General features: G+C 44.2%; 1 protein-coding gene across 3 annotated transcripts in view; it reads right to left on the bottom strand.

Annotated features, from left to right (window-relative positions):
* LOC117234416 (frizzled-2-like) overlaps window positions 1-27,878 on the bottom strand; it is a 126,232-nt gene that overhangs the window by 25,139 nt on the left and 73,215 nt on the right. The window contains exon 1 of one of the 3 annotated variants that reach the window (XM_033495581.1): window positions 24,673-25,323. The exons of the other annotated variants lie outside the window; for them this stretch is intronic. The gene's annotated coding sequence lies outside the window, so the exon portion shown is untranslated. Of the gene's footprint in view, window positions 1-24,672; window positions 25,324-27,878 lie in introns of those variants that run through there. 3 annotated transcript variants of the gene reach the window in all.

The raw sequence follows: 27,878 nt of genomic DNA, 5'->3' as shown, positions 1-27,878 counted from the left end.
GTCTTTATCGAATCTCAACTATAATCCACGTCACAAGCATGACTCGATGTTGCAAGGCAAGGGATTAATCTAGATCTGCCTATCATCCTTCCAACAGGATGATTACGTGGCAATTTCGTTATATCGTGTGATTTTTGCAATACCGTCCATACTGCTCGATAGCCTTTGGCACGAACAGTCGCTTTTTCGAAACCTAGCAACACAGAAATTTAATTAACGTACTTACTCGCTCTAAATAGAGGGATAACGACGTTTGCGAAAGATCTGGTCCTAGCTTTTCCAAACTCGACTGCCTTCCAACTGTCGATCAACGATGGTTCTTAAAGAATTTTGTTCTTCGTGTATTTACAAAAGTAGATAGAGACGAGAAAAGAGACGTTTAATATTTGAAAAAAATGCTCAACGTAAAATTTAAACGACAGATGTTCGATCACACCGATAAGGAATCTTCTTCGTATTTTGCTCAAACTCGAGATATTTCTCGACGTTAGAAAAATGCGATTCGAGAAAATAACCGAAAGAAAGCAAGTAACGAAAATAACGAGAGAAAATCGGTGGAAATCCAGGACACGCAGTATACGATACGAAGCTCTCTGCTCGAGCAACCGTTTCGATCGATCCTCACGAAATGGAACCCCTAAGATAACTCAAGCTAATCCAACCTGACTCCTTTACCCAGACCTCGCAGACCCTCGAAAGGATCCTAGGACCGAGTTCTATAGGGCGGACACGAGGGCAAATAAATTTGCCGGATCGGTGTAATATCAGGGAGGACGAATTTCGCGGCGGCCGCGGATTCCACGGATTCCGTTCGGTAACTTCTGCAATTTGTCTCGCGAGCCACTCTTCCTACGCGCTTCGGGAGTCGTTTAGTCGGAGCGGCGAGTTTCTCTCTGTCTCTCTCTTTCTCTCTCGATGCCGCGCAATTTATATCGTCGAGAAAGTCCGCTCGAGATATCAGTCTTCCCGTACGTCGCATTGTTTCCATCGAGGCTATCGCTGGTCCCCGGCGTTCGAATATTTCGCGGCGTCACGCTCGTTTATCACGAGAGAACCGTCGCGTCGCGTCGTCGTGCTGACTCGATCGCGTTCCACCTTCTTCTCTCTCTCATAATTAAGTGACAACGAGCCGTTTAAAGAGTTTGTAAACACGAAACACGGCAGCCAGCTTATCCAAGCACAAGCTAGCATCCTCTCATTAAGGCAGCCCTGTGCTCTCCGCATCCTCGCCATAAATCCGACTATGCTTCCTAATTAAGGGCACACGTAGACGCCTTGAGGATCGTGGAGCCTGTCTTTCCAAACGGAACTGGTTCCCTTTAGATGGACCTTGCGGAGATTGCTTTTACATCCTGGTGTATATGGGGTGCGGTAGGCTGAGTAGCATAGAATAAAAATACGGTAGAATTTAGCTGAACCAGTTGCGAAACGGTTCTTCGGACCAGTTCAGGATGTTCGGATAAGAGCAGTTTCGTTTAATCGCCAACTAACAAAATTCTGGTTGGAGACAATATGACTCCGGTTGTACGTGGCATTCGTTTTCCAGAAAAATTTTCGAGAAGTTACAAGACGTTTGCCGTGTGTTTAACAAGAAATTGGTATATACGGTATGAATAGTAACTTTAAGCGTACAACGGGCGTTACATACGATCCCATTGAAAGTCAAAGTTTTGTCAAACACTTGTAAAAGTTTCAGATTTAGGGTCTTACAACGTACGTACATTCATAAAAGGTGTAGTAGATAAAAGTATGGTTAGTATGGAGTACTTCGACGAACTATTACGGGTACAGTCTATAGAGGAAGATCATCATTGGACGTTGCTCGAAAGCCTGAATTTTCAGTGGAAGCTCGCGACCGATCGCCAAGAGGTGTCTCCAGTTATGCGGCCGGTAACGGTAAAGCGGTTAATTCTCGACCTTCACGGCTTGTTTTTGCCGGGCCCTGAGGAGGTGAAGTATCCAAGCGGAGGGCCAGGAGAGAGGCAGGCTGGTTTCCACGCGGCCGACGCCAATGCAAATCGCTACCGATGCATCACCGAGCTGTCAACCGTTCGTTGCTTCGCGATAAACTTTCCCGCTCGTCCGCTCGAACCGGCCCCCGCCGGGTAAACAGAGAGCGACAGAGGCAGAGAGAAGGACAGAGGAGAGTGGCTGTGCACGACCGATATGCACGCGTGTGCATGGTGCGCGCGACCGCGACCGCAAAATAAAATTTACGCCGCTGTAAACGGCGAGACAATGGTCACGTCCGCTGAAAATCGAGATTCGAATCGTTTCGACCGAGCTGAACCTCGGCTCGTGTGGTATCTGATTCGTTGCTAGACGAATGTCAGGGACTTTGGTGTCGCGAACGAGAAATTCCTTCGGTTTTAACCCCGAACTGCCGTGATTAATACGCTGCCGATACTTATGCGAATTTATGCTTTTCACGGACGTAGCTATAAAAACGAAGCTTACGTCTACTTTCGATATTACGCGTCGCTCGGCGCATTTTTACGTTTTCGAATTTTCCACGAATACGTGCAACTTGGAGAATTTATTCTATTACGGTAGGCTGATCTTAACGTACTTATCGCGTTATATAAAAAACAGAAACTGAAACGAACTACTCGAGACGTCAATAAGTTAATCCAATCTGTTGCAAGTTATCTATGATCCAACGATAACAACCGAGGCGTACATTGAAAAGCAGCAATTTTACAGCGTACTTGGTAGACTTTGCAGAGATAAAAGAAACTGCTTTTAAGCTGAAAAGAGTAAAAGGTGCGAAGGATAGGTGTTTTTTAATCGATATCGCGATTGGAGTACCGCGGATGGTTCGACCCGAGGATTTGAACGCGTGGCTACCTGTTTTGAAACAGGCTGTATGGGCAGCTTGTTTGAAAATCTGTTAAACAAACGACGGGTAGCGTGTTCGACGAGAAGCGGAAAGAAAAATCTTGTATAAATAGTGGTCTGACGGTGCGTTGTTCAAAAAGGGACAAGCAGATAGGAAACAGCAAGGGGAAAAAAATAGTAACCGGTTTGTAAGTCGATAAAAAGAGTGTCTAGTATACGATGTTTATCTTATCTGTTTATTCAAGTCGTGTTTACTATTTGACATGATCAAGGTAGCGTTTGATCAGATTCGACAAAATCGCTGAAGATAAGCACTGGTTTGAACCGCGATTAGCCATGTTCTTCTCGTGTTTTCTTAGAGATTTTTTTTAATCTCTTCCCCATTTTTCTACGCTCATCCTCCAAATTCTCTAGATAACTCGCCGTGTAATACGGAAAATATTAGAAAATAAATTTTCACTCTTATTAACCTTTAACAACTGATACGTATCACGATACAAATACGGTACACTAACAAGGACGCTGTTACGTTTCCGGTAAAATATATCGCTGTTACGGATTTATTACGCGAGTTTGCTGGAAATTTTAGATAGCAAATATCGAGATAACAAAATTTTGTAGAACCGAGAAGAAAAGTCAGACGCGTTTCTTCAACTACGCGAAAAAATATATCGTGCAAAGTGTGTCGAATTCCGAAACGGTAGCAAAGGATCAAGTTTACGTTACGCTTTCGTCGAATTTACGAGACACCGATTTCCTTACGAACGATTATCGGTGCAACTTTCTAATTGTTCTTTTCATACGCGTACAAAAGATGTCAAGCAACGAATAACCTCTTTCCATAGAGAAACTACGTCTACCGGAGATAAACGAGATAAAATCGCGAAACTCGATCGAGTATTTGTACATCTAATAATACTCGTACTACGAGGAGTATCTGTCTGAAATTTCTTTTAAGAAATGTATAAAAGTTAAAGAGACGAAACCCATACTAATCTCAAAGCATCGCACGTACGTGACACTGTTAGAGCAAAGAGACGTTGTTAACCTCCTATTTTCCTGTTTAACGACATACAGCCGTCATCCACATAAAATTATCTCCGAAAACTTTCCTGACAGCGCTTATCTGTACTCGTCTAAGCTTATCTATCGGTCGTTTGACATTTCAAATACGTACACGATTTTTAATCGTTCCCTCCGTGGACGAACGTTCACCCTCGACGAGATACCTATCGATTTTCCGTGACAGACACCGTGCGCCGAGGATCTTTTCCGCGATTATTTCGCCTCGACGCTTTCACGTAAATGCGAATTTACAGGTAACACGAGTGTCTGTGTGGCCGGAGTCCCGGTCTCTGTCGTCTAAAAAGGAACCTCATTCATCGCGACTGCAAAACGCAAAACGACGATGATGAAAAGCTGATGAAGGGATGTCTGAACGCGTCCAACTGGATTGCGAGCTTTATTAGACGGGATAACGCCGGATGGCAGAATCGCACAAGGCGCGCGTTTGTTCCATATTTCCGCGAAAAGAAGGCTCGTCCGCGCGACCTGTCGATGGATCGAACCGAACGATAGCTTCCTCGAAATCTGCCGCGGTTCCCTTTAATCACGCGCCGACGATGAATGCAGAGAGGCGATATTATATTCATCGGGGAAAACGGTTAATCCTTTCCCATCCGGTTGCTTTCGAAACGTTTGTACGCCGATGGAAATGCTGGAATTGGAAACGTAGCTGATCGATCGAACGTGAAATTAATTGTAATGGGTAGCGAGGTTCGATGAAAAATGTTAGAAAACGTGCAGTTTCCAGACGAATTTACGACAACTGGAGGAAACAAACGTGCGTTCGTTTCGTGCAAGAACGATCAGCATCGTCAATTTCGTCGCTCGATCTTTCAAATTGACAAGAGGTGGAAGAAGTCGCGTCGACGTAGACCGCTTCAGCGACGTCAAAAATATCAAAGCCGCGGAACGAGTTAGAAAATCAGATTGCGTTTAATCGAAAGCGATAAATCGTTTGTACGTACGAACTACAAATATATTTTTCCGGCGAATATCTCGATCTAAACAACCGACGCTGTCTCGTGAAAATATACACTGTGATTAGAAATTAAAACACAGAACCTCGACGCGTTTGATCCGCTCCGATCTACCTCGTAGCTACCTTATTACCGACGAACCAGGCAGAACCAACGAACAAAATATCTTTCCACCGTTTTTAATCCATCCACTTCTAACAATTTTTCTAAACTCTTTATCTCCCCCTCCAACTGCAATCTCGGTCAGATTAGAACACCCACTCTTCCCTCCGACAGCAGTCCCGTCTTATCAACGTCGAAGGCTGAAACTGTTCGAGTAGCAATCGTTTAACCCGTGTACTGACAAGCGCGCTAAAAACAGCTGGACGAACGAGGCTAGCAAGTACGTCATTATTTTGCGGCTCGTTTATGGAAACGGTGGGTTTTTCGAGAGCCGGTGGACAGCGGAAAAAGGAACCTGTTCGTCGTGCACGGTTTCTCCGGACGTATGCACGACGCGGGACGCGAGCGGAATTTCCTACGACATGACACGCCGAGAAATCTCATTCTCCCCCGTTTCTGTTCCACCTATCGACGGTCAGTCGCGGTTAGTTTCCACCGAACTGAGAGCCGAACGCACGCGGTTTAATTGATCCGCGCAACAAAGCCAACCCTTCGTCGACCCGGCCTGACCAATACAGGACTTGCGAGGCCGTTTCTTCGGGCGGACTTCTTTCTTGCGCCCGGGGAAAACGCTAATTAAGACTCTCCCCGTTCCTCTCCCTTTCTACGGACTGAGAGAGAAAGAGAGAGAGAGAGAGAGAGAGAGTTATCACGAACGCGGCGCAGCTCGACGTCTCTGCCCCGACGAATCGACCGCCGCTTACCCCCTTTCGCTTTGACTTTGCCTTCGAGGAATCATCGCCGAACCGTTTCCTTCGATTCCTTGCACGTGGATGGAGGAGTTTTTTTTTTGTTTTTTAAGAACGTCATTGAAGATGGCTGGTTGATTCGAGAGTGGGGTCGAAAATGTTCCTCCAGTAGCTAAGTTTAACGTGTATACGAAAGGCGAAAATTTGGGACCATTCGCTACGTAGTTCGTCAGACTTGAGAATTTCTTTTGAGGAAATTTCTGAGAGAGGATTTTCTGCCAAAGGGAGAAAATTAATTTCTAATTGGTAAGACGATAATATGGTTTATTATAATATTACAAAGTGGTCTTAAACTATTAATCGGTGACGTACGAGGAATCAGTGCATATGAGCAGATGCCTTAGTTACAGAGTTGCGAGAACCATGTAGGTGTCTGGTATTTTTGGACAGAAGGGTTGTTCGTGTAAAATATAGAATTTAGAGTGGAATTTAGGAAAGGTCGAGAATCGATAATATTGAATTTAGAATTTACGTAGGAGTAGTAGGTGGCATTTTTGTCCTTATAAAGACTTTTATAAAGACTTAAAGATTTTCAAAGGTAGATGTTACCATTTTATATCGTGCCTTCGAAGAATCGAACATTTTGTACCTAATGTAGCGAAATCTACGCAACGAGATTAAGGAACTAAGGGATTAACGAAAGACGAAGTCGACTGGTCTAACCACTGCAGCCTCTGACAGGCTCATTTCGAAACAATCTACGCGATAAACGCAAGAAAAAAAGTCATCCGTAACAAACAGCTTAACTCCTTCAACCAACCCATCGTTCACCCATCCCATCTTCCTCCTGCTTCCAGGTAAAAACCACATTACATAACTCGAAGGAAAACTTATATATTTCCTGGCAATTGTAGGGAATTGCATCCCGCCCCCCATGAAGATGAACGTCTATTCCGCACGAAAATACAATTGAATTCTCCTTGATGGTACCCGTGGTGGTTGCTGGAGGTTGGTATTGATCCGGAAAAAAAATTTCAACTGCCGGTAGGAAATATGCGGTATCCTTGTAGACACACCATCGCGACGGGAAGACCGTAAGGGGAAATCTTATGGTGCGGTGACGACGTTCCTCGTTGGCACACGGTCGATAGGGCCGCCACTCCACCAGCCAGCGTCGCAACCACCGTCATTCCACCCACCATCGGCCCTCCCCTTGGAGAAGCTTTCCGACCGTGCTGGTGCTATCGACCCAACAGTTTCCCGTGACGACTATACGTAAAATTTCGACCAGCTCTGCCAACCATAATCGTACTAAAAATAAACCTACCCGTTCCATCGTACTCGAGAACTAGGCGAAACGATCGAAATGGGAAAAATGAGAGATAAAGACAAATTCCGACGGCCACGGTGCATCGTCGAAAGAAACGTAGAAACGTGTACTTGATTGTCCACGCTGGGTTTAAAAGAGGAAGTTCAAAGAAGCGAAGATGGGAACATTTTCGATGAAACGCGGTGAAACGCGTAAGAAACGATTTAAAATAACGCGTAATAAATAAATATTAGCGCATATCGTTGCATTGTAGTATCTGAATTAATATTGGAAACATTTTTAATCGCCACATAAATACGTTACTATTCTTTCAAGCGAAGACCATCGTTACGCCATCGTTATAAAATTCCCATCGGATAGATCGTAATATAGATATAAATAAAACTAACGTTAACAAATATATCGTAATTTTGATTAGTCCGTATCGGAAAGATCGAGAAAGATGCATCGAATGGGTCGTGTTTTTTTCTAGAGACGATACATCAAGCTTGATGGCGTAAAAGGGAACATTATTCGAGGGAATTACAGTCATTCCAGCAAAGAGGAATGTTGGAAGGAGTGATGGATGACTCCGGCGAACGTCTCGAAGAATATGCTAAAAGGAGGGAAGTGGGACATTTTACGGGACTCTATTTTCTTGTATCGCGTTTACTGCCACGGGAGCCTTCGGTGACTATTAAAATTCTGAGTCTTGAAAAAAATGATATCGGATCGTTCTATATCGAAGTTCCGACCGTAATATGTCGTTCAAAGACATTCGTAAGTATCACGATTATAGCTAAAGATTAATCGCGATTAACGTCTCGAGCGAATCCCGTTACTTTTAATTCCTGCAAAAAGTTACAATAGGATAATTCTACGTTAAAGTTCTCGCTCTAATGGGATACGTTTTATAGTTGGAATCTTTCTAAAGACATTATCTTGCGATTTAACGCGGTTAACGATTATAACGAAGTATCTAATTATTCAATAGCCGTGCGATTGCAAGCGCCGATCAAGGATTAACCATAGGTCTCTATCTTCTTCGTCGATTATTTATCTTCCAGCAAAAATCTCACAAAACCTCTTTGAATCTCCATCCTCTGAAGATACTATCGCGTAGAAATTTACGCGAAGCGTGTTTTTAAAAAGTAATTGAAAATATTTCGGACGCTCGCGCGAAGATTAATCATCGATGTGACGATTAATTAACTCTGAAAATTAATGTCCGACTATTGTCAAGATCTGGTATCGATCATTCGGTATGGATTTTAATCAGTAAAATACACACGTTTGCGTAAATCAAACAGGACTTTAATTACATTTCGATTGAAAATCAACAACCTATGATTACCAACCTCTCATTAGCGATCGGTGATTAATATTTATTATAATTACCGATTGACAACCAATTCCATAAACCGATTAAATCAATCACGATTTTCTACGGTCATGTTGTATCTTTCGATAAGAATACGCGAATAAATCAAATGGAAAATTCCAGTCCATCTATCCGCGTATAAATCGCACGTATCTATTAATCGCAATTAGATACAAAGATTCGCTCGACGAACGAAGAATTATATACCTGTTGAATGTAATTGTTGTACGATTACGATCTGGCGAAGCTAAGAAGACACTAACGTGGCGAAATTTCAAATTGAACGGTGAATGGAAAAAGAGAAAAGAGTACGAGGGAGACGAGATCTTAATGATTAGCAGAGGAGTGAGTTGGTGATTGGCGGAACGAGCGTGCAAGTGAATGAGCGGCCAATGGAGGGAGCCAGGAAGAGAAACAGGTGCAAAATATAGGCGGTGTGCGTGAGAGCGAATATTAGAGCGGGTAGCAATAAACTGCAATAAAGATCAGATTGTATGCGAAGAGTGAAAATTCTTTCTCGCCCAGCCTACCTACGCGCGGCATTAATATTTATAATCTGCTGAATGTTATCGGTTAATAGCGCGACACGACGTTTTCGTATTATAAGAACTCATGTAGGTTCTCAATGAACTCTATCGCGAGACACGTGATAATTTAGGTGGGCTATTAGTTTGGCTACCGGAGTGGAAAGAAACACGTTTTCTTTTCTTTGTACACCTTCGTTCTACATATATTATACAAGTTGGTTATACATGTTCTTTTATCCTACCGTAAATATAGAAATAGCAAGCTTTTTCAAAAACAGTAATTTACACGATTTTTTAAACAGCTATCTGTATAGCGAAAGTAACAAGACAGGAAAATACGTTTCATATATTTCGATACGTTTTCCTAAAATTTATCGAGGCTGTCTTAAGAAGTAGAATCTTCTTTATACGATTACCAGATACTTTCGAACAAAAGTTTGCATCTCGTGACATCTTGTTTCGAGTCGCCGTGTGTTTCACACAATGTAAAAATTGAACGCCAAGTCGACTTGGAAATTTGCTAACTCCGTCGTTAGAAATTTATTACGATTAAAAAATCATGATTTCAAATTGATTCGTACGTACGACAAACTCGCCACTCTCGTTAGTATCCAGAAACTGGATATCGATAGAGGATAAACTCGAATCACTTTCCAAATGGCAAGTCCATTATTACGCGATAAAAATATAGTTGCATTTTAAAGAGCGATTATAAATCACGTTTACAAGAAGTATAGGAGATTTCTAGACAGTGACTAGCTTCCATAGAAGGACAGGTTTCTCGTTCGAAACCTTCGCGCAGTTAGCTCCAATTTTTTCGTCAGCTTGAATGAACCAGGCAACGATCTAGGGCTCGGAGAAAGCTGCAAGAATTGGTTGGATTAGAGGAACACGACGAGCGTGCAATGGCAAGAAATAGAAAAGGAGAGAAAGAACAGAAGCCAGGCAGGTGTGCAGGAGGCGTATATTACAAAACGAGGGAACAAGGTGTAGACAGACCTCGTCTTCGAAAATTCTATTAAAAATCCCACAAGCGAATTCAACCCTATATACTACGTATACGTCCTGTAATTTACGAATTATTTATGCAACTGCCTGTATCTTATTTTATCTATTTGCCATGTTCTTACGTTTTATACGTAATAACAATAATAATATGTCTATATATATATTTATAATCGTTGGTCTTTAGGTATCAAACGATATTCAAATGCCCAATAGAATGCTACTTTGAAACATCTTGAGACACATTCTCTAAAAACTTGGTCCCTTTGAAAAATTCTCAACAATTAGCAATCAATTTCCGAGTAGGATGTCTCGGTAACGTAAAGAAAAATTATAACGTAAAGCAAAATTATACTCGACGGTTTCTTTTTTCTTTTTTTCTTTCTTTTTTTTTGCATACTCATAACTCATTTAAAAATTTCCATGAAAGGAATAAAAACGTCGACTCTGAAGATCGATCGAAGAGCAAAAGCTACTCATCTTCCAGTATTATTCGCGCAAACGGACCAGAATGAAGGGCAAAGTGGAAAAAAAGGAAGATAGCGGCGAGATAAGCATATAATCGGCGGATTCTCCTTTTTCCAAGGATTCCGCGGGGTAACGTGACACCGGTAGGAAAAATATCACGAGTTTCACTCGCCGCATGAACATGGACCCGACAAAGTAGCTTTGATCCTTATCGAACGCATGCCCCGTCCGCACGGAATCGCGCGCCGGCCTTAAAAAGCTCCGTAACGTTTAGCAGTTTCGAGTTACCTCTGGGATTCAAAAGAGCCCGCGGCGCGCTATCGACCACCGCCTAAACAAATATACCACGAATATCCAGAATTCGCCAGGAAAGGTAACACCATTGCCGTTTTACCGCAGATTGCGGAGAAATTTTGCGAACAATAGAAGAATCGTTCGCGTCGAATCTGGCAGGATCTCCAAGATGCTCGATAATAAGGGATATTCAGGTGGTTCTTTCAAAGACCCTAGCGAGGAGGTTTAAAAGAGCTTGCGGTTTTGCTTTTAACTGGCAATTTTTCCACCTTTTCGTCTCTATCGAGATAGACAGCTATTATTACGTTATTATATCTGTATTTTGTTCAAAACGGATAACGCGTCACGCGTCGTCGATTAGTAGATCAGTAGAAAGTACTTCGTAGTCGGATAAAATCGTCGAGAAGAAATTCAGAAAAAAAGATACTCTAATTTTTTCTCCGATGCGATCGATAATTATGAGAAACAAGGAGTCGGTTATTAATTTATTGCTACGAGGAAGCAGCTGGAGCAATGGATTCCTAATAGCAAACGTGCAACCTCGACGCGTAATCCTAAGAAATTCCTTGCCGGAAACCAGCTGGTATCGACACCCCTCTTATCACTCGCCTGTACCGCGATCACGTTCAACCATTGAATCGACTCTTTATTTGCTCCTTCGATTTCCATCGTGCGTCCCTTGCCTCGCCCTCTGCTCCATCGTAGCACCACACAGGAGCCACGGAGACAACAAAGGAACAATTCTTTCCCCTATACCGCGGCGCTATCTCCTTTATTTATCTATCGGTCATTCGTGGAAGGAGACGGGGCGACCGGCACGGATTCCACCCTCCTCGAACGGAAAGAGTTACGATCGGCGATCCGGCCAGGATCCACGGAGCACTCCTGACCTCTCGAAGGGGACCTCTTGGCGTCTCGATGCAGATTCCACAGGCCATGGTCCCAGACTTATACCACGACGCTCCACGGTCAAATGGAGAGGAGAGACCAACGAGACTCGACGAGAAGGAGGAAGAAAGAGGAGCAGGGGGAGCAGGGGGAGGAGGAGGAGGAGGAGGAGGCGGAGGAGCGGAAGAAGAGGTAAGAAAAGAAAGAAATACACGCGAAAGGCAGAGGCTGAACGAAGGAACAAGCTAACCGAGCAAACGGCCGGCAAACCAGGCTCTCGCTGCAGGGAAGAGGGAGAGGTAGTCGTCTCGCAACTGGTGTTAACTCGCATGGCTCGAGGAGAGGAGACCACGAAGAAGACAACGACCAACGACCACGAGCAGCACGTTGGCCGGCCATTTTTTTCGACCCTTTTGCGGCGCGCACCCGTTATGCAGATACGTGGTGGCTCTCGCCGGTGTGTTCCTCGAATCGTGGCTTGGCTGCTGGGTTGCTGCCCACACGGACGAGTCGAGGGGGCACGAGCGCGCGAATTATGCGGAATTGTGTAAGCCGAAGTACACGAAAAGTGGGCCTGGCGCGTAGGAAAGTCGCGTGGGAGCGAGATCCGGACGAATGTCGCGAAAGTCGGAGGAAAATTTCGCTCGTTTCGTTTCCATCGAGCTATCTACTCGCGAATCTCGTTCTTGTTTCTTCGCGTGTGGGTATACGAGTGAAAGTATGTGTGTATGGCACGGATACGTGTGCGAGTACACGTGCGTGGATGGAACTCGCGTATTAAGCGGCAAGTGGGTACGCGAAGTGTTTGTTACGTTTGCGAGGAGTAATTGGCCGATCGAGTAGGTTTTCATAGACAGCGAAAAGTGTATTTCTTAACTGATGCTGCGTTTGTTGAAACGTCGCGATAGCGAGTGAGATGCGAGTATGCGTTTTCTCTTTCTCAATTTCGTCGAACTCCGACCGCTACGATCCTTTAACGTCGCACGCATCAATTGTGTCACGACATTAAAAGGCAATATTCGTAGTATAAAGGCCGAGCATAAATTGAAAATTCACGTTATAAATTTATCGGAAATATCGTATATACGAGTTGATCTTAACGCAAAGTTAATCGTTAATTTTCGGATATAATCTTCGATTGAAACGTTGCTCGGCTAAATTTTCACGCGAGTTATCAATCAAGGGTCAATTAACGTACTACAAACATCTTTTTCAGCCGATTCGCGTTAACGAATCATGATTATGAAAGAGAAATCCAAGGAATTGTTGCACGTTTCTCTGTCGTTAATTCTTCTTCCACCTACAGATTCTACGATTTTACGATGGTGTAGTTTACGACGATTAGTCGATGCGTTGGAAATTCTTTTTGCGTCTCTGACTGTAAAGAGCTTCTGCGAAGTATCCATTATTCCAACACGCGTTTTGCATCTCAACGAATCAGTATGTAAATTAGATTTATTTATGTTTTTCCATGGTCGACGCGTTTACGCAATGTACACTTATTATTTCGCTACTTTGTTCTTAACGGGTCCAACAGACGCGCGAATCGACAAAGAACGTATAAAGTAGGCAACTCGCAACTTACGAACCGGAATATAGATCGATACGGTGGAACTGGAAATATGAAAGTAAGAAAATTGAAACAAAATATTTAGCGGAAAATGTTACGGCAAAAACGATACGAAGAAGGTAATTAAACTGTCACGCGTGGAGATATCGATGGTCTTGTTGTCCGCGAACGAAGATAAATGCGCGCAATAATCTCTATATTAATCCTAAACGTTGTAACAAATCCAAGCCATTTGTCAAGCGATTTGAATTAATTAAAACAACCGCTTGTAGCTGAATATGACTAGTTTTCTTAACGCTATAACGAACCTCCAGCGGTACGCGGCTTTCATAACGTGCTCTCCTTTGACTTTCAATTTCATCGGGACGCTCGAAACCAGATAAAAGTAAGTTCGTAGAAACGCGATCACGAGTTTACCACAAGTCTGCGCAAACAGAAATAAAGATTTACCAATTAGGAGGTTTTATTATCTAAAAAGGACTCAATAACGAAGAGAGAAGAACGCGCAAGGCTGTAAAATAAATTTGAACTCTGATAAATCCTGACTTTTAAGCTGACTTTAACAACCGATGACTTAGTTCCATTGACCTAACCAAACATCCACGAAATCCCATTTCCTAGACTATAATTCTCCACGATAAGGAGCCCGTCTCGAAACGACGAACAAAAAACCCGTAAACCGTTCGCAAAGAATTTCGCTTCTCGACGATTTACGTTCTCCGATTTATCTGCGAAACGATACCGTTTTATTAAAATTCGTGAATGCTTAATCGCGCGAAAGGCCATCAGGGTCTACAAGATTCCATCGAACAATGTACCAAAACGCGTACGATGTACAATTTTAATACCAGCGTTCTGTGTTCGCCGTTTAACCGTTGGTTTTATTAAAACTCGCACGCTGAATCCAAACCTTCGCCCTTCTCCGTTCACCCCTTTGCAGCAGGTCGATCTCAACAGACAGACCGCCCCGATATACATATACACACGCACACACGTGTCCCGATACTTTGCCAGCAACGTCCAGGCAAATACTTAATTCCTGCCGTTCTATTCGGCATTTAACACGCGATTTCATTAAGCGAGATGCGTTGCACCGTGGAAAGGTTAATCCAATGTGCGCGGGCTTCCATATTCCGAGGAACGGGGGAAACAGAGCTGCATACAGAGAACCAGAAGAGAAGAGAAGAGAAGGTTGGTTGTGCCTCTCGCGTACGTCGATTACGGTTTCACCTGGCCATCGGAGGGAAAGAGACGGCGGTATAACGGAGAAGAGTCAAAGAGACGGTGTCGCGTACGCTTCTTCTCGCTTGCCTCTGTGTGTACGAGTTCGCAGAGCGGCGAGGTGGAGCACGCAGAAAGGGAAAAGGCTGTGGAAGGGTGGCGGGAAGGGAGGCGCGGCGACTGCCGCTAGCTTGACGCGACATGAAAAGCGCTCGCTCAGTCAGAGGGGGCGGCGGCGTGGCAAGGAGAAGAGAAAAAGTCCCGTGGCAGAGAGCGAGACACGCCGTTCTGGCAAGTTTTTCCGCAAAACAACGGGGAGGAACAACGGCGACGCGGGTATAATGCCGCCTCGTTAAAAAATAATTCATTTAACCACAATGCTTCGACGATGTGCGAAAAAAGCAAGTTGCACGAGCCTACACCAACACCGTCGTCGATACAACGCGCTACGCGCATTGGTGAGCTCACGGTGTAGACGTCTGTCTCTCTTTGTCGTACCAGCGACCGAGAACCCATCCCCTTTCGTCTACTATACTCGGCTGCTTACAATAACGAGGCGACGATAGTAGGCGGCGTGTATAACAAGGGAGGGCAGATCCGCTGTAATTAACGCAATAAATAAGTATCGTGTCCCGCGATCGCGAAAACGGCAGACGAACAGAATTTGTTGCGATCCGGAGGTCCTTTTTATCTCTCGACTTTGTCTCCTCTTTGGCAAGGCGCGAGTTATCGGTTTTTCGTCAAGGATATCGTTGGATTCGTCGTAGTTGATGAGCGAATACTCGCGTAGAAGGTACGTAAGGTTAAGTTGGTTTATCGCGCCTGGCAAGGTTTCGTTCATTCGTAGAATTTGTCCATCGGTTTTCTTTTTTTCTTTTTTTGTTTCACGTTTGTGCATATTTATGTCGTATAAACGTTTGATCGGTAGGTTCAGCCGCGAAAGTTATAGTTATTTGACAATAGCGCGCGATTGTTTTACTCGTTAAATTTTTCTGTCGAGTCCGTGCGCTTGATCCACGTTTGGTTAATTTTTATGTACGTTGATACGTAACCCTATATTCGTTAGGATAGGAAGTCGTAGCAGCATGCTTGAAAAGGAATCTCAGAGAAAAAAGCTACCCGTAGGTCACGCTCTTTTAAAACGGAGCTGCGTTCTTTGGATCAGCACGGCGACGCGATAACATCGGTCAGCGTTTGATAATGCGACTTTATCAGATTTTATATCCGCCAGTCCATTAATGGCAGTGCTTGAAAGTCACCGACCGTAACGCAGTACATATTTAGTTTAAATTGTTCAGATTACTTATCACTTACCCGCTGCAAAAAGAGATACATAAAAAGGCACTAGATAATAAACGAATACTTTCCGCAGAAGCGCGAAATAACTAATTTGTTCCAACAACACGCTTGTTTCCCCCATAATTAAAACACTCAAGAACGCTTTAACGTTTCGCGATCTTCTAACGTCCTAACCAGGCGATAAAACACGAAGACAGCTAGGTATAAAATAACAAAATTCTACGAAGTAATCTCGGTTTGTACGTACTACGCGTACCAAGATTCTGCAAGTATATATATATATATATATATATATATATATATATATATATATATATATATATATATATATATATATATATATATATCACGTAAATATAAATATAAAGTAAGGAGAGAAAGCGCGATATCTCTCCGTACTCCGAAACAGCCTCTGCCGGTGGAAAACCAATAAAATCAGGAAGCAGCGAAGTACGGAAGAGTGGAGCGTTCGATGCGCGACCGAGAGAAGACGCTTCCGAGCGAAACGGTTGAATTATAAAATGTGTTCGCCGAATGGTCGTCAATTAAAGCGTCATCCAGCTTGAATAAATTTATAAGCTGGAGTCGACGGTCGATAGGACGGGCAAGTCGCCGGTGAATGGAAACGATCCCCGCGATTCAAATGATAATAACCTTCCCCTCGCGATCCTCCCGCCACCACGCACCACCACCGTCGTCCTTTCTTTTTTCCCTTCTATTTTTGTTCTCTTTTTTTTTTTTCCTCGACGCACCGACCGATCCGCGAGCACGGTCTAATTTTTCTTTTTCTCTTTTTCCTTTTCTCTCTCTTTTCCAGAACAATCCAATGTAACCATTGTCCGTCGGTTGAAAGCGTGTCACCCACAAAGAGACTCGCAGGCTCGCAGCCCGCTTTTCGCCCTTTCCAAACATTTTCTTTTCTTTCATTAAGCGGCCTTTTCACACCGCCTTCGCCGACAGACCGTTCACCTTTGCCTTTCATGGGGTTTCACGGGCCAGGGGAGCCGAAGAGGGTGGACCAAAAAAGGCCATGGATTCTCGGGGAACCCGTTCGCATAATGCCAGACACCTCCAGATGTAGGTTTACCGGATACTAAAGCGTGGAACGCGGCTTTTTGCCCGGGCCCAAGTGGGACGACGCGCGAAACGTCGTCGCCGATAATGACCGTTGGCCGTCCTCCTCTCCTTTTCGTTCGTTTTCTCGTTCGCTCTCACCTGTACTATCCCGAGAAGCGACTCGTGCCCTGGCTTCTTTTCTTCGTCCTCTCGACGCACGGACGATGACGGGACACACGCGGCGCCCGTTCGGTTCGATCGGTCCATTCTCGGCGAAAAAACGCGGGAACACCACCCGATCGAGCCAGAGAGGGGAAAAAGAGACGTCGAAGAAAATGACAAATGGAAGCTAGAAAGTTGGAACGAAGAGTAACAGGTTATGGGAGCGCATAGGCGTTGTTGTAGCTTTCTACGCTCCAGTGAAAAACTCTCGTGTGTAATCACGTGGTTCCGTGTGTATGTACATATAGGGATAACGAATACGCGCAAGAAGAAACAGTTGTTTCTTTGAAAGAGCGCGCGCACCATCGATTCTAGTATGCGATATATTGATATTTTCTAACGAGTTTTTTCCAATTGTCTAAATCGATAGAACGTTTGATCTTTGTCGCAAGGCAATAGCACAACTCTCGATTAACGACTTTTCTCGGAGTAAATGTCGAAAACTTCGACTGGTCGAAATATATCTTCGGACATGCGATTAAGCGGAATAGCCAAAGCAAACTAAACCAAACCCAAAGTCACGCATCAGCTTTTCGACTTTGCTTCGAGCAAATTCCTCGATCGAAAGTTATCGGAAGGGAAAGATCGAAGGTCACCGGGGAAAAAGATTTACCCGATATCCAAGAATAAAGATATTTTAATACGACCTAGCTAAAATAAGAACAACCTGTTAGATTCAAAGATATAATAAACCTTGCAAATATATCTCAGAGAATGAAGTTTAAAGTGCGAATAGAACGAATAATAGTACGATGATCCAATATCTTAAAGATATTCAAGAGGATGGCAACGAATCGAGACGAGAACGACGGCTTTGCCAATGGGACACCGGTTAACAAGCGCGTCTATCGAAACTTTCCAAACGAAAAATATTTCTCTCGTCCGTGGTGTGCGCGCAGACCGTACAAATCGATCGACCATTGCTCGCTGTAAAAAAGCATCGTTCGAACAATCTACGGAGCGGCAATTATTCCAACAGCGACCTCGACAGCTAGCGCGTAATCGAGGCTAAAAACGGAGCTGTCTTGGACTTCGTTCGATCAAATCTGCCCAGCGAAAAAGAAACGAAAAGAAAAGAACGAAGAGAAAAGAGAAAACACGCGGAGGATGGAAAAGAAGATTTGGCGTCGTTTATCTCTCCGGCTTTTTACGACTATCGTGGCAGCGGCAGCTTCCTTCCTGCCTTCCAGCGAGTCTCCGCGCTCTCGTTAAATTTGCACCAGGCGACGTAGATATTTGCGGTCGTATATTTTTTCTTCGCCTGGCGCACGCGCGCGTCTCGCCACCAAATCTCGCCCGATATTTATTCCTGCGTGTCGTTCGAACGGAAACGCGGCACGATAAACCCGCGTAAAGTCGCGTTTCTCTTCCCGTCGCGGAACTCGAATATCGCCTCTCTATCAGATACCCGGGCATCCTCCTCTTCCCTGTCGCGATAACGCGCCCGCGTACTTACAAGCTTCAGATTACGAGCCTCGTCGAGCCACGCAAACCGGCGTGTGCAGGCGTTAATTATCGTCGCCCGGCATTACGTTACTTTCTCGGATGGAAAACGACTACGCCGCTGGCGGATGTCGACGTTCGCCTCCGACATGAAACCAGACATACGTGGTGATATTGAATTATTCTGGTTTCAGAGTTTCTCATAGAAAAGTGAAATTTAATATGAAATTAGCTGACAATTGTTTTTAGCTGTTGAAGTTGTCGTACAACAGCTATCATGGTCGTAGAGAGTATGTGGTATAGTTTAGAGAAGCTTTCGTTATAACGTATGGTTTAATAACCATTTACTTACACAGCTAACTACTATGTATACATACGATTTAATTTACTAGGAAATTTCTATCGTAATCCTTTGAAGGGAGCTATTTCGTTAATAAAATTTAATAGTGATTTTGCTTGTTTTTGGTTAACGACAACACCACGGAAGCCTAGGAAAGTCTAAGGAATCCATACACAATCGTATATTCTAAATAAAACTACAGAATACGTTAATCACAGTTATCTTTGCGAAAAGATGCAACCGTTGGCAAGTATAGAAAATTTGTACAATAATCGACCAGGATGCTAGACGCACTTGACGAACTGTTATATTTTGAACAAAACATTTACCATGCTGGGTATTCATTTTTCGTGCAAAATGTCAATATCCAATGTACGAAACTGCGCTCTATCTCAACATACGTTGACTCGTATCTGGCAACGATTCATCGAGAGATTCCATTGAAAGCAACCCTGCACTTTCTGCGTAACCTCGAAACATCGTCGATTCAACTCCTCGGAGGACTGTGCTCCGAGAAGCCTATATTTTAACCAGAAACGTGGCTGCGTTTAACGGGCGGAACGAGGTAGTTACGAAGAACGTATTCATCCCGTTGTCCCTTGCTTCCTGAAACGATCCAAAAGGACGTCGACGACGCGACATCACCCACCTGGGTGGCGATATATCACGAGAAACGAGCGAGGATCGACTTCTTATTGGCTTGGCAACTGGCACCGTCGACTCGAGCAACATGACTAATTATCGCTGTCCCGGTTCGGTGCCGTCTAGTTTACCTTTGCACGCTTTCCCGCCCGTCATTTCTCACGCGTCGACGCGACCATAGGTCTCTCAGTATTTCTCGCGCGATTCGCACGCCTTTTACGCGCCCGCCAACCACTCTCGAACTGGTGTCAACTCGAAAAACGAGCGTGCACGCTGCTGTCACCATACGGCATCCGGAAAGGTGGTCGAAACGATCGTTCTTTTTACGTGGGTGCTGAGAGCTATCCGCCAAACGATACAGTGGCTCGCAGAAGTATTCGAACAGTCGCGATAGGAAGCTCGTACGTGTATATCGTGTGTGTTAAATGGAATTTTATTAACGCTGTAACGAGTAGACTGCGAATTTTCAAGCGTTCATGGGAAATTTCGAGGTACCATATTTTCAGAATGTACGCAACATGCAAAAAAGTATGTAAATTCAATTTTTCAAATTAACTTTCGTACAAATATACACAATATCGGTAGTCTAGTACGAAGCACGACCGTCACGACTACGTCGCTGAAATTTAAGGCCAATCTGAAAACATACAACAGTATTTTTGTAGAATTCCTTAAAGTGTAATTATCAGAAATGTGGGAATCGCGCGAAGAGGATCAACGAGAGTCGAGGAAAATTGGTTTGCGCGTCTTGATCGAGAAATCGATAAAAGTTGGAAATAAATGTTGAATTTGTCAAATAGATCGTAAGTAATACTTGATATACAACAAGTTTGAAACTTTCCAGTAGGAAATATGACAGTCTGAAACTCGGTTTCGAATAAATATACGCACGGCAACGCTAGACACCGCATCTAAGACGTCGAATCAAAGAGACCGAAGAAAGTCTATTTATATGGTTGCTATTTAAAGAGAATCTATTTAATAACTCATCAAGCACGCGTGCATTTGATACTCCAAGACTCGACAATCGACTTGCGACCATTTCCCATCAAAGGGGATATCAGAAGAGCGTTTATTTATATACTGGTTCACCGATAATCCAGCTTCAATTAGCACGGCCAAATCAGCCGGGGAAAAAAGTAAAAAAGGAGAATTTCTTTTGTAGGCGCCTCGCTTTCACGGTGTCTTTCGGTCTAACGACTTTCCCCATTTTTCTCGGTTGCCGTTTTCACGGTTCGTTTCACGATCGACGATACAAAAATACTAGCAGGTACGTTGTTAGGGTACACAGCGGTAGACTGTTACGACTTGGGACACACGAAGGAACCGTTTTCGCTTCGTTGACGCCAGAACCTGAGAGAGTTTCATCGTACAGCTCCGTTTGCGGTCATTTTTACCACGTATGATCTGCTTTCGGAGTTTGTACCGTACCTTTGATATTACTCTCTCGTCGAATCATATTCGATAATACCTTTCGTTAGCTTCGTAATTAATCGAGGATAAAAATGCGTGCAAAAAATAGAATGCAATTTCTGGGAAACTACGTGCCTGTGGTAGTAACAAAAATAGAATAAACTGGAGAAAACAAAAGAGATCGACGATAGATTAACACTTAAACAAATAAATATTCTATCGATCGATTCTAATGAAATAAGCAAACGAAATGTTTCTTTATCTAAATTCAAAAAAAAAAAAAAAAAAAAAAAAAGAAAAAAATCGAGAGAAGGAAGAACAAAAGTAGGAAATGTTGTACGTCAATTTTGTATTTCAACAAAGATATAAGAACTCGTCGCAAGTGTGAAAGTTCTAGGAATAAGAATATCGAGATAACAAGGAAGAAAAAGAAGAGAAGAACGTTGAAAATGACTGCATCCGGAGTTCTAGCGCTGATCTTCCCCCTCTGTAACGATCGGTGCCCTGGACGAGACGACCAGCCTCGTCAACTTTGTTTGCCGATGACATCTGTGCGCTCTCGTAATTGCGTACCTGCTATTCATACGCGATGAGACTACGACTCGAATAAGGACTTCTATCAAGGACGCGTGTATGTACGTCTATGCACGTCGAACCTACGTTTATGCAAATAACAGCAGCCAGACTTCGCGTCACGTAACCAACTCGACCGCGAGAAACGCGATTCTTTCTCGCTCGACGATTGATTGCTACGGACTGTTACGTTCTTGCGTGGTATCTTGACGAGGGTTTAATTGAAACGTAGGAATTAGACGTTCTCGATGGGGTTGTAAATGCACCAGATGCGTGTTGCCTTGTCATTTTCGTTTAGCCGATTACCCGAAGACTCGCAAATTTATTCTCGCCATCGGGATGGATAGATCTCTAAGCATAGAAATATTCCAATATTTCTGGCTATGGAACATTTTGTTTCTTTTCTATTCTTTTTCTCGGATCGTAAATTTGTACCGTAGAAGAAGAAACATGTACCATTAATAAATTACAATGGAGTTCGAATATTCCTAGGAGTATTTCGACTTATCGAATAGCTTTGAATTATTAAACATTTCTAATTAAGTAGTTTTACGACAGAGGAAGATGATTCTCGAGTTCTCGCGCTATAACTCTCTAGTCCTCGCGATGGTCGTACGCTTCCATAACTAGAATTATAAAATATTACCTTCGTCGAAAGTTAATCGTCCAATTAATAACGTACACGATTCTAAATGTCAAAATGTTCGCACGGATTACTCATCTGTCGTATAATAGACAGGAAGATGACGAACAAACAACGGTTGTCTAATATTTTCAGGCTAAGGTAATAATTATTTAACGGTTGTAAGTCGAATTAAACGAGTAGGAGTTAAGATCGTAAATTGCATATTTCGTAATAGATTCTCGTGTAGTTCCAAAGGACGTTAACAAAATTCCCCTGAAATTTATGTAACAAGTAATTTAAATATACGAAGCGCTACGAGAATACCTGGCATCTGAAAACAACTAGCGACAAGACCTCTGGTTCGCGATGTGTTAACACATTGTTGACCCGTCGCGAGCATACTCGTATTTTCACGCACAAATGTTGTTGACCGGCCGCGAGTATACTCGCGTGCTTGTATATGCATCGATTTACGCAACTATTAAAATACATTAAAACACGAAATTGACTAAGTTATTATTACATCATTGTTTGATATGCTAAATACTCCTTGACCTTTCGGGTATCAGCGAATCGATCGAAGTTTAAATTAAATTTCCTAAAATTCGTAAATCTTAGTAGAAGGAAGAAGTCCGAATTACATGGAAATAATTCTACGGTTTTAAAATGCACGTTCATCTTTGTATAAAACAGCTAGTCGACGATGTTGTTATCAACTATAATAATTTCGTGTTTCTACGTTGCATTCTTCTTAAAATTCCAAAAGAATCAGAAACAACCTCTACACAGAATTTAATATTCTTGTACTATTATTATATTACGATCTTTATTCCTATCAACGCTAACGTAAGAAACAGACGGCTGCATAAAAATCTTATCCGCGAGCAAAAACACGGTAAATAAGATAATGGTCATAAATCATAAGAATTCACTTATCTATTAATTTAAAAATGACTCACCACAAACCCAATTCCGATTTTAGAAAGCGAGACCTTACAGATAAGAGGAATCGCGATAGCGCCGATACTCGTTCATTGTGCACGTAGAAATTTTCACAAATATTTTACATATAGCCTTATTATTTGTATACGGGAAACCGTGCAACTAAAAAATAGCAACTCGGGAAATTTCTACGATCGGCATGTGTCGCAAACGGAGCAATTTAGAGTAAAACATCGACTGTTCGAAACAATGGACAGATGGAATGTATTCGACGCGCTTGTTACCGAAACAAAAATCACCGAGTCACGTGGCCACACAGCGCGAAGATCGAACACGTTCCACGACGATTTTCTTTTGCCTTCGAATCCTGACAGAAACACCGGCCACTTTCACTTCTTTTCAACAGCTTACGATTGTTTCCTTTCGCAATGTCATCTTTTTCTGTTTTCGACTCGGTCACATTGGAATACCAAACTAATCTTTTGAATATCGACGCTGCCAAGAATCGTTCTACAAGATGTTTATATCCTATACAAAGTTGCTACGATTCGAACGATCAGAATTAATGGAATTTAACCGGAAACTAAACGATCACGCCTCCTCCTCAAATAAAAATTTCTATCGCGCAATCATAAAGATAAGATACACGACATTTTGTAATAGTCGGAAGTATCGCTTTAAACCGGATCGCGCGCGTTCGTAAATATGCGAGTTTTCGTTCTTCTCGTAACGAAGCATCTTTCTTTTAACTACTTTTAACTATATATATACGTACTAAAAAAAGGAATACGGTATAACGAACGTAATATAATAACAGTAACTATGCGCTGATCTTGACTCCTCTCTAGAACTGTCCAGATTATTTCGCGCTCCATCGAATTAAAAACCATATTTCTACCATTTACGTGTAGCTGTTCGTCTCAATTTGTAACGAAACCGATTTGTACTCGCAAATAGTCGACTCTGCGTAAATACGTATACGGTACGAGACAATGGTAGATACAAGCAGGAATCGGCATAACCGCAAGCGTCGTTGCGACAGCAGCGTCTGGTGTGTATTTCGAAAAAGGCTCGGACTGCCTCGTTTACCGAGGAGCTCCGTATCCCCTCGGTGTATACCAAAACCATCGGTCGCGATTTGCATGGATGATTTCGCGGAGAGGGACACGAGAAAAGAGGATCGGCGGGCGTTTACGTTAAAAGAACAGCCAAAGAGAGTCAGGGAGAGAAGAAGGGTTTTGGGAAAGAGATTCGCGTATATAGGCATCGGAAGAATGAAATAGAAGGGGAATTGGAAGCAAGGTCTGTGTCGTTCGGTATTCAGAATGCAGAAACGAGCGAGGAAAGAAGAGAAAGAGAGAGCGTAGGGTGGCTCGGCAGTTTGCGTGCATGTGTTTCTCGTTCGTCCCTATGCACGAGAAGAGAAGAAGAGTCCGTGGAGACCCGCGCGAGCCGACCAAGAGAGGAAAAGGAGAAGAGAGGATCGAAAAGACTCGAGATAGAAAGAGAGAGACGGAAGCGAGAGGCCGCAAAATATATGCTGCATGCTCGTGGATGCTCGTTTGCAGCGTGGCCGTGGAGGGACGGAGATAATCGCGGGTATACCGGCTACGGATAGAGCGAAACGGAAGAAAAGGAGAACGTGAAACGGTTCGCCGAGGAGGCTGGTCAATGGCAGGCCGGCTATCGGAACACCCTTCTCGAAAACAAAGCCGGATCTCACCTTGATTTATCGCTGAGTGCTGCTGCCGCGATACTGCGTGCTCTTGCTCCAGACTACGCTGCCGCCGGGGTGAACTGCCCCGGCGAAAATTAATCCATTATCAGGCGAACGAAAACGGAATAGCTCTGCTGGTACAGAGTCCAGAAAACACCACTCGGCTACTCTATACTCTGTACGAGAGACCACGACGCTCCTTCCGGACTCCCTCTCTGCTCGTGTGCTCTACTCTTTTTTGGTCGTCACCAAACGACCAACCTCCGTCCGTCGGAATCGCGTCTACACACTATACACACAGTGCTGCCCGCCACTCTAAATCGGCTCTGTAAACGTATGCACGGTGCACGGGTAACGTGTGTCACGGCTAGCAATCGAGTGCTTACACACGGCAGCGGATCACACAACGCGCGCTACGTCCCTACGTCCGCGTTCCCATCCACGCACAAAGACACCGGACCCACGTATCTCCAAATATTTTCCTTCGTGCGCACGCTCCCGCACTGGCTGTGCGAGATAAGTACGTACACGTTCGTTCGTTCGTTCGTTCGTTCGACAGCCACTACGAGGCACAAACGCGATGCGGTATAGATACACGTGCGAGTCACCGTACCGAGCACGAACCACCCCTAACATCGGTCCAGAACGCACTGACGTGAATGCAACCGAGGAAACACGAAAGCGAAGCTCCGACCGTATTGGCGTCTAGAGTGGGGGATGCCTTTCGGTCGAGTTCGGGACGCTTCGGCGAGCCTCGCGTCCCCTCTGCCTCCGCCACTCCGCCACTGGATACTTTACACAAGCGTAGGATTCTCCCGTTCTCTATGTATATACGCTCGCGCCATATACGCTGTGTAAGAAGAGTCAGTTCGGACGTGTATTTGGACTCTGCTCTTCTCTCTTTCTTCCTCTATCCTATTTCAACTCTCTCTCCTTTCTCCTTTTTACTTTCTCCCACCACTGTCACTCCTTTCTGCCGTAGTTCGCGCGAACGCCAGCTTCGAGTACATGCACACCTGTTTACGCGTATACGTGCGTGCACGCGACGCGTACCACCTTATACCCTCTTGCGGCAGTCGCCACTCACCACACGCGCGATGACGTCACGCTGGGCGCCGTGGCGTGGATAACGAGATGGCCCGAGTCTTCCCCGGGACCCTCGATCGCTAATTATCGTCCTAGAGGTTTCGCCTCGTTCCGCGACCGGTTTGCTCCTTTTTCCTCCGTTCCCGGCCTGCTGCCCGGCAGACAGAGAAATCGTGCGGCCCGAGGAGGCACCCGGCAGTCACCCTTCCCGGCCACGGCCGACGATTTTCGTTTCGGAGCGCTCGTTCCACGGTGGCATTAATGATGTCTCGTGTAGGTACAGTCACGACCGGTTCCTCGGGACCTACCTCCTATCAAGATCCAGTATCTTCGACTAGCGACTCGGAGGACACGCCAAGGGGCAGCCGAACAATTCCCATCTAGGGTTTCACGCGGTGTGTAAGACACGTCGTCCTGGTCCACACGCGATCCCTCCAGCTACGCTGCAAACGTACAGACGGACGACTGTGCGGTGTGTTCCCAACGAGAGATCTGCGGACGAAATTCCGCGAGCGTGGACCGTGTGAGTGCAAAAATGAGCATCGCGTCCAACGTATAAATAACGAAACAGCCGTGTTGTAGGTGGCTGCGAGGGCCCGTGCAATAAATAACGACCTAGCGGAGCACACCTGCAGCGACAAGGCGTGTCCGATGGACGATGAAGTTTAACGTCCCTCCCTCGTTTATTTCTCTGCCCAAAGCTATTGCAAGACGCGACACCAATAAAATGCTAATCGCCCTTCCTCGTTACGTCGCGCCCTCTGCCTTGCCTTCTATCGCGACCCCGGCAACGGGCTGGTTATACACGCTGGTTATCTATTATTATTCATATCGCGTGCATTATCGTGCATTATCGTACAGCGTGTTTACCGATTTGCACGCTATAAAATTACCGTTAGCTGATAACGTCGCGTAACATAATTTGTTCTAATAGATATCCTGTACACAAATACGTTCAATCTGTTATACTCGAAATGACAGCATTTTAATATTCAAATTCATATTTTTCCATGAAAATCAAACACTTGCCACGTTTCTTCGCGGATAAGTCTCCGCCTTTTCAATTTACCTATTTAGAATGAATCACTTCCTTGTCGATCATTTACCGGACACCCTGTATACGTCGTACAGGAATGGCTCGTTCCCCAACAATGAGTTCTTTGAATTGTAGCGTGACTGAGATAATTGGACGTATCTGTTACGATGAACTTTTTTCTACGATGAATGTAATACATTCTCTGAAGTTCATTTGAATATCTAAATACTTAACTGCCTACGATCTCGACATCCGCCTCTAGCGTAACTAATCCTCTCAGCCCACCTAACCTACATATTCTTAAGCGATTATCAATGACATTCTGTATCAATTACCATCGTTAATTATGTAAGACGTAAGAGAAATGTTAGAAAATCAATTAGTTTCGCGTTAAGTTGTCCGCAAAGTACCGTGAAGGTTCGCGGTCTATTCGACCAGCAGAGTTCTAGAGAATGTACGATGTCCCCTGTTGTAAAGGCGCCGTGTCCTCGGCGTCTCTGTGGCACGAAAGGGAAGTTGGAGCCCTCGGGCCACGGTTACTTTCCCCGGCGCTCCCGGAATAGCTGGAGAAACTGAGGGTAGCTTTTTTCCCGCAAGGCAACGAGCACGGGTGCATAGGAACGTCGAACGACAGAGGATTGGTTCTGATTACGATCTCGCGCCACCCCAATGCGAGGAACGCGACAGTGACGACGACTGTAATTCCGAGTACAAGAAAGGTAGTTCGTTATGACTTTTCATCTGTGGGTGCGAGAGGAATCGTTCCAAGGAGCTGGTCGAAAGTTTCAGGGAATCAAACGTTTGGTGTGTATCGAGGTTGTGCGTGTGAGCTGTCTAGAAAGCAAATTGATCGACTTCGTAAATTGAGAAGCAGGAGAAAATAAGATTTTTGCAAGCGTCGTTTCTTAAATTGAACGTACACGATACAGGAACATAATACGTAGAAGTTAATAAAGAAACTAGCTTGAGTCCTCTCGCGTAGTACTAAAAAATTCCCTCGCTAAACACCAAGCTTAAAATAAACGAAGCTTTACGAATGACAAGTCGATCGATCGTTCTATTGGGCATAAAATTGCACAACTTGTAACTC

Source organism: Bombus vosnesenskii, unplaced genomic scaffold (genome assembly GCF_011952255.1).
Source record: "Bombus vosnesenskii isolate JDL3184/JDL3185 unplaced genomic scaffold, Bvos_JDL3184-5_v1.1 scf7180000013305, whole genome shotgun sequence".
Lineage (NCBI taxonomy): Eukaryota > Metazoa > Arthropoda > Insecta > Hymenoptera > Apidae > Bombus > Bombus vosnesenskii.
Note: the sequence above shows the minus strand (reverse complement) of the source record. Positions and strands in the feature narration are given on the sequence as shown.